The sequence below is a fragment of the Babylonia areolata genome, chromosome 11, assembly GCF_041734735.1.
Source record: "Babylonia areolata isolate BAREFJ2019XMU chromosome 11, ASM4173473v1, whole genome shotgun sequence".
Lineage (NCBI taxonomy): Eukaryota > Metazoa > Mollusca > Gastropoda > Neogastropoda > Buccinidae > Babylonia > Babylonia areolata.
In genome coordinates, this window is record NC_134886.1 from 10,449,539 (window position 1) to 10,456,374 (window position 6,836).

Genomic DNA, 6,836 nt, shown 5'->3' on the forward strand with positions numbered 1-6,836 from the left:
CGAAAGACTAGACGCTCAGTTTGATTTTTCAGATAAACTTGGGAGAAAGGGCGAGAGCAGAATTCGAACCCACACCCTCACGGACTGTCTGTATTGGCAGCTGAGCGTCTTCACCATTCTGTCACCTTCCTCCTACTGCCGGACAGAGAGACATAAAAGGTGGGCCACACTGGAACGGGGAGTGGTGTGCTCTCTTCCCCCTCAGTACCTCTGACCTTCCGATCGGCAATCCGGCGTTGTCAGCAGCGACCATCGCAGTCGGCCAGCTGGGTGGAATGACTCAGAGGTATATATACTGACTCAACAGTCGGACTCCATTCACGGCAATGTGGCTGCTGGAGCTGACAAGGGAGACTGAACAGAAGGGAAGACGTGGACAATGCTTCCTGTGTTCCCAGTACACTGTGGATACACCCACCATAACTTCCGGTAGTGGTCCTAACAAGATGAGAAATGATATCTCCGTCCTGATCAATAGTTGACAACCAAGCCTTGTGTGCACTGAGAAGAGTTTTTGGGAGGTGGGGGGCGTGGGGGGAGGGGGGGAGGGCATGGTAGGTATATGATCTGTTGTTTAAAGCTCTGTGCTGAAGATAAAACGATTGAAAGGTTCCATTCTTTGCCACTGAGTGAGAGTTCTTTAATTCAGTGAAACTTCTTGATTGACAAATTATTCTATGTTTGTTTTGTTTTGTTTTGTTTTTAGTATTCCAGGAACGTAGTTCAATGATGTAATTCCTTTTTTGACACCAGACCGGAATCTAATAATAATAATGATGATGATGATTATAAGGTCTGTTATTTAGCGAGAATCTTGGGCGGAGACTGGTCGAAGCGCTTTCACACCAAGCATTCACAGGCACGCATTAACTCTTGAGTCAAACGGATGAAGTGTGTGTGTGTGTGTGTGTGTGTGTGTGTGTGTGTGTGTGTGTGTGTGTGTGTTGTTTAAACTGCTTCACCTTTTTTCACTATGGTGCGTATTCATGTTTAATGGGGTTTTTTCCCCTGAAAAATGGCTGTGGGGACAGACAGAGACTGTGACGTTGCCAAAACAAACAAACACACAAAAAAAGGAGGCTAAGGGGGAGAGGGCAAGGGGGCCCAGGGGGAGGGGGAACAGGGGGCCCAGGGGGAGGGGGAACAGGGGGCCCAGGGGGAGGGGGAACAGGGGGCCCAGGGGGAGGGGGAACAGGGGGCCCAGGGGGAGGGGAACAGGGGGAACAGGGGGAGGGGGAACAGGGGGCCCAGGGGGAGGGGAACAGGGGGAACAGGGGGAGGGGGAACAGGGGGAACAGGGGGAGGGGGAACAGGGTGCCCAGGGGGAGGGGGAACAGGGGGCCCAGGGGGAGGGGGAACAGGGGGCGAGGGAGGGCGAGGGGGTGGGGGTGGGGGGCGGTAGCATGTACTTGTCCGTTAAGGAAAGTGGTGAGGCAGGAAAAGAGTGACGGTGTAAAAACAAACAGCTGTGCACGCCAGACAAAGAACTGGAGAAACAGCTGAGAACAATTTGCTGTCATGTCCGTGTTTTCAGTCGCCCGGCCCGTAGAAATACTGTTTTACGTATATCTTGCCCAAGAATATATCCAGATACATACTCTCCTGAATGGTAATTCCCCAATTTTCAGCTTATCATAAACATGCTGATATTTGAAACTGTGCACAAATTCATCAATAAATGAGCACAATTTGCTGTCATGTCCGCGTTTTAGCGTGGCCCGTAGAAATGCTGTTTTATATCTTCCCCAAGAATATATCCAGATACATACTCTCCTGATTGGTAATTCCAATTTTCAACTTTCAAACTGTACCCAAATTCATCAATGAATCCAGTAGATTTTAAGTATGCACAGTTATCGGTGTGTAGGCGTGACTCACCATATCTTCCACTAAAAAACATGTAATCTTTCCATACTTCCGGTCTAGTCGTTCTATTCAAGTATCATTATGTGTAATGTTATTCCTTCTCCATATGTATCTTTTTTTTCTTCTTCTTTTTTCCTCTCTTCTTTGTCTTATTCATTGACTTCTTGTTTTTCTTACCTTTTTCTGCTTTCTGTTGTGAACAGTGAATCTGAAAATGATAATGTTTATATTCCTTTTAAATTCTTTAAGTATATTAATCTTCGCGGCTGCTCAAAAAAAGGAAACAATGTCTGCAATGACTGTCATGTATATGCAGTTGGAAAACGCGTGTTTCAACATAACTGCATTTGTGTAGCGTTCACCAGCCGTCAAGGAAACCAACGAATTTAATCACATTCCTGAGCATGATATAAGCTGTTTGCTTGTTGTTGTTGCTCTGCTGTCTTTGTGTAAAAGTAAAACATGTTTACTGCATCAAGTTTTGTTTAAACCAACTGGTGTCAGTGTCGTTACGACCACGCCAGTTTGGCCAGCTGTCAATCACCGTGTGTTAACCCCGCCCTCCGCTTGTGTGCTGCACGTGCAGCCTCTGACGTCACTGACACTGTCCACTCCCTGCATTAACTTTTCAGTCTCTCCTGATGCTCCGTGAATGACTTATTTTGGGTGATTTTGATAGTTATAATGTACTGAAGAGCAGATTGTTTTGTATGTCTGTAGTTGATTTCAGTATGCTGTTTTAACTAACTCAGCACGGCCAGTCCTCTCTTCTCCTCTACACAGACCCCTCGGATGTCCAGTGGGTGTCTGAATGACCCAACCTTTAGCTTCCGTCGTCAGAATTGTGGTATTCTTTGTCAACATTCACCTTTTCAGTATAAGAGACTTCCGCTTGCAATAATTTGATGATGGTAACTGGGGTGAAACGCTGTTAACGTCGTCTCTTTCGCTGTTCGTATGGAGAGAGTTAACTGTGACTATTGCACGTGTATGGCTGTGATGATTGTTTGTGTTTTACTCTAAAGTTACCTTCACTCAAAGCTTTTTTGTGTGTGGTCTTCTGTGATTATTGCATGTGTAATATACAATCATTGCACTGAGTTATTGTATGCAGAGTTTACTTAGAGTTGACAATAAGCATTTTTGTCTTTTATATGGTATGCCGCATACTGAATTACTCTGATTTTTGTGTATTGTTTATGTGTTTTCACCACATTGAAATGAGTGAAGATAAAAGTGGCTGTTTTGTATTCCATCGCCCCGGCGTACCTTCCCTGGTCGACTTTGTATTTGTATTTCTTTTTATCACAACAGATTCCTCTGTGTGAAATTCGGGCTGCTCTCCCTAGGGAGAGCGCGTCGCTACACTACAGCGCCACCCTTTTTTTTTCTTTTTTTTTCTTTTTTTCTTTTTTTGTATTTTTTCCTGCATGCAGTTTTATTTGTTTTTCTTATCGAAATGGATTTTTAATCTACAGAATTTTGCCAGGAACAACCCCTTTATTGCAGTGGGTTCTTTTATGTGCGCTAAGTGCATGCTGCACACGGGACCTCGGTTTATCGTCTCATCCGAATGACTAGCGTCATGACCACCACTCAAGGTCTAGTGGAGGGGGAGAAAATATCGGCGGTTGAGCCGTGATGCGCCGAACCAGCGCGCTCAGATTCTCTCGCTTCCAAGGCGGACGCGTTACCTCTAGGCCATCACTCCACTGACTTTTTCGTCAGTGTGTGCGTGGGTAGTTGGAAAACACTTCGTTAGTTTAGTTGTAATTCGCACATTTGAAAAGAGCCAAATCTGAATCAAATCGGTCCAGACTCAGCTGATCGGACGGCTGCACGACCCAATCATAATTGTGGTGAAGAGCAGTGGCCGAGAGCGAGAACGCCACTACCATGATTGGTCAAAATTATCTTTAATCTGTTCCACAGTTCACATGGTTACACTGCAAACAAGGACAAGAGAGCATCAACAAGCTGAATGCTCACAGACCTACTGTGCTCACAGCGTTGCCCTTCAATTTTAACATGACGGCTAATGGACCGGCAAATTATCATTTGTATCGAATACGTTATTCATAACTGAACAGCAGATGAAGAAACTAAATAAATCACTACACAAATAACACACAAACAAAATACAGTAGATTATAAAATACAAATAAAATACAATACATTCCAGTTTTAGAGTTGTGCTTGCGTGTGAATGAGAGTCGACTCAGTGGTGCGAAAGCGCTCTTGATTTGTCTCTGCACAAGATTCAGTGCTACTGATATCAATATTGTTATCATTATTATTATTATTTTCATCATCATCATCATCATCATCATCATTATTATTATTATAACATAATCAGGCCTGATATCATAGTCGTAATATGATAGAATCAAACGCTGTTCTGCAGCACTGGAGATCATCGAGAACCCGCATTGATGTTGGTGTGTTTCCGGAATGTGAATCATGACATATGAAGTGAGTATAAAGCTCATTTCCGTAAAGCTTCGATTGTTCAGAAGTGGCCCTTCCGGCAATATCTTTCGTATGTTTTCCTCCAGTGAAAACGGAACAGAGAGAGAGAGAGAGAGAGAGAGAGAGAGAACTATGCACGTCACACACACGGCGCGCGCGCGCACACACACACACACACACACACACACACACACACACTGATACATACCCGGCACACACACACGTCACACACACACACACACACGCGCACATACACACACACACACACACACACACACACACACACACACACGTGACACACACGGCAAACACACACACACACACACACACACACACACACACACACACACGTCACACACACACATACGCACGTCACACACACACACACACACACACACACACACACACACACTGATACATACCCGGCACACACACACGTCACACACACACACACACGCGCACACACACACACACACACACACACACACACACACACACACACACGTGACACACACGGCAAACACACACACACACACACACACACACACACACACACACGTCACACACACACACACATACGCACGTCACACACACACACACACACACACACACACACACACACACACACACACACACACACACACACACACACACACAGAATGATTACAATTTTATGCATGGTGTTGGGTTTCAAGTTTGTGACCACTGACAAGAAAACATTGCTAACCTCAGTTTTGTTCATAAAATCAGCATTGTCAAAGTATTTGTAGACTTCAAATGCAGACTGAAACTGAACACTCCTGTTCTTAGTGTCTTGTGTGCTTCTATTGTCAGCAAGTTAAATAAATAAACACCATGTGCTGATAAGAAAACCCACAACAAACAAAAGCTTAATCTGATATGCAGACGCTTTTCAATAACAATATCAAACAGAACAATATAATGTTTGAGGAAAACAAGCGGCGCATGACTGACTTCTCCGGCTTCACTTCAGTATAATGAGTTTACAAACCACTTCAATGTGAACAACAAATGCAGGGCGTGCTGGGTCAGAGGGGAATTTAGTGAGGGCGATATGAATTCTCTCAGAGGGAAAGAACCAATTGTCATGTTCGATATAACTCAGTCAGGAGTCTAATAAAGCCGTAGCAAAACTGAAGAACAAGACTGAACTATAACAACCCGGTGAAAAGCAGCAACAACAACAACGATGGTAATGATGAGAACAATAAACCGCAATACTGATGATGATGATGATGATGGAGTGATGATGGTAACATTCTTAAAAATAATGTGCTGCTCCCTCATGATTGATCTTGACCACTTGGTTTAGAGCACACACACACACACACACACACACACACACACACAAGGTTTTCTTTATCAGTTCTAAGTCTTCGGTTTTCAAATGTATATACTATTAGACGAATACTATTCTGACTCACGCCGCAAACGAGCGTGCATGACATCCGTTTCTTTGACCATGTTTTGAACTGCCGAGTCCAACAATGGGATACAGCATTCTGCGACAGACTGACAAGATGTGCCATTCCCACTGAACTGCTCGCTCACAGTTGTCAAACAGATGTAACACACACACACACACACACACACACACACACACACACACACACACACACACAAGCCATTCATAGCGTGGAATAGATGCAGTTTAGAACAGTGGTGGACAAAGATATCAGTACTGTTTAAACAGACGAGTCTTCAGAGAAGATTTGAAAGGGGTTGAGGAAGTGAAGTGTCCAGTGTTGAATCTTCTTCTTCTTCTTCGTTCGTGGGCTGCAACTTCCACATTTACTTGTATGTACACGAGTGGGCTTTTACTGACGTATATGACGGTTTTTACCTCGCCATGTTGACAGCCATACTCCGTTTTCGGGGGTGCTGAATCGAAGGCTGTTCCAGATCGTTGGACCATGACAGCGGTGTCCCAAACTCTGGCTCTTTAAAAAAAATTTTTTTTTTTTACCCTTCTTGTGTTCCCATATAACATTATGATCCCCTTAGATGAGATGTCGTGCGGAAGAATTTAACTTGCTTTGTTTATGAGTTGATAAGGAATTATTTCACCCTATTTTCCTTTTTATTGTTTTTGTTGAATGGAAAGGAAGGTAGGGGGTGGTGTGTAACATGCACTGGCCTAAGGGAAGCAAACACTCCAATACAATGCTATCCATGATAGTCTAGAGTAATGTCCCTTCCCCCCGAATCGCAGGTCGATAAATAGAAACTGTTTCAAAACAGTCTGCGTGTCTTCGTTCATGACCTCTGCGGCTCTATTCCTGAAGATACAATTTTTTTAACGTCTGTTCACTACAAGCTGATTTAGACACGTACTCGTTCATTCTTGTCAGCACACACATACATTCTCCAAAATTGGATGTGGGAGTATCGAGCTCAGTGACCCCGGGAGGGAGAAGTGACGGGGGTCACGGTCACACACACATACACAACCAAACAAACAACACCTGCTAACGGTGGAA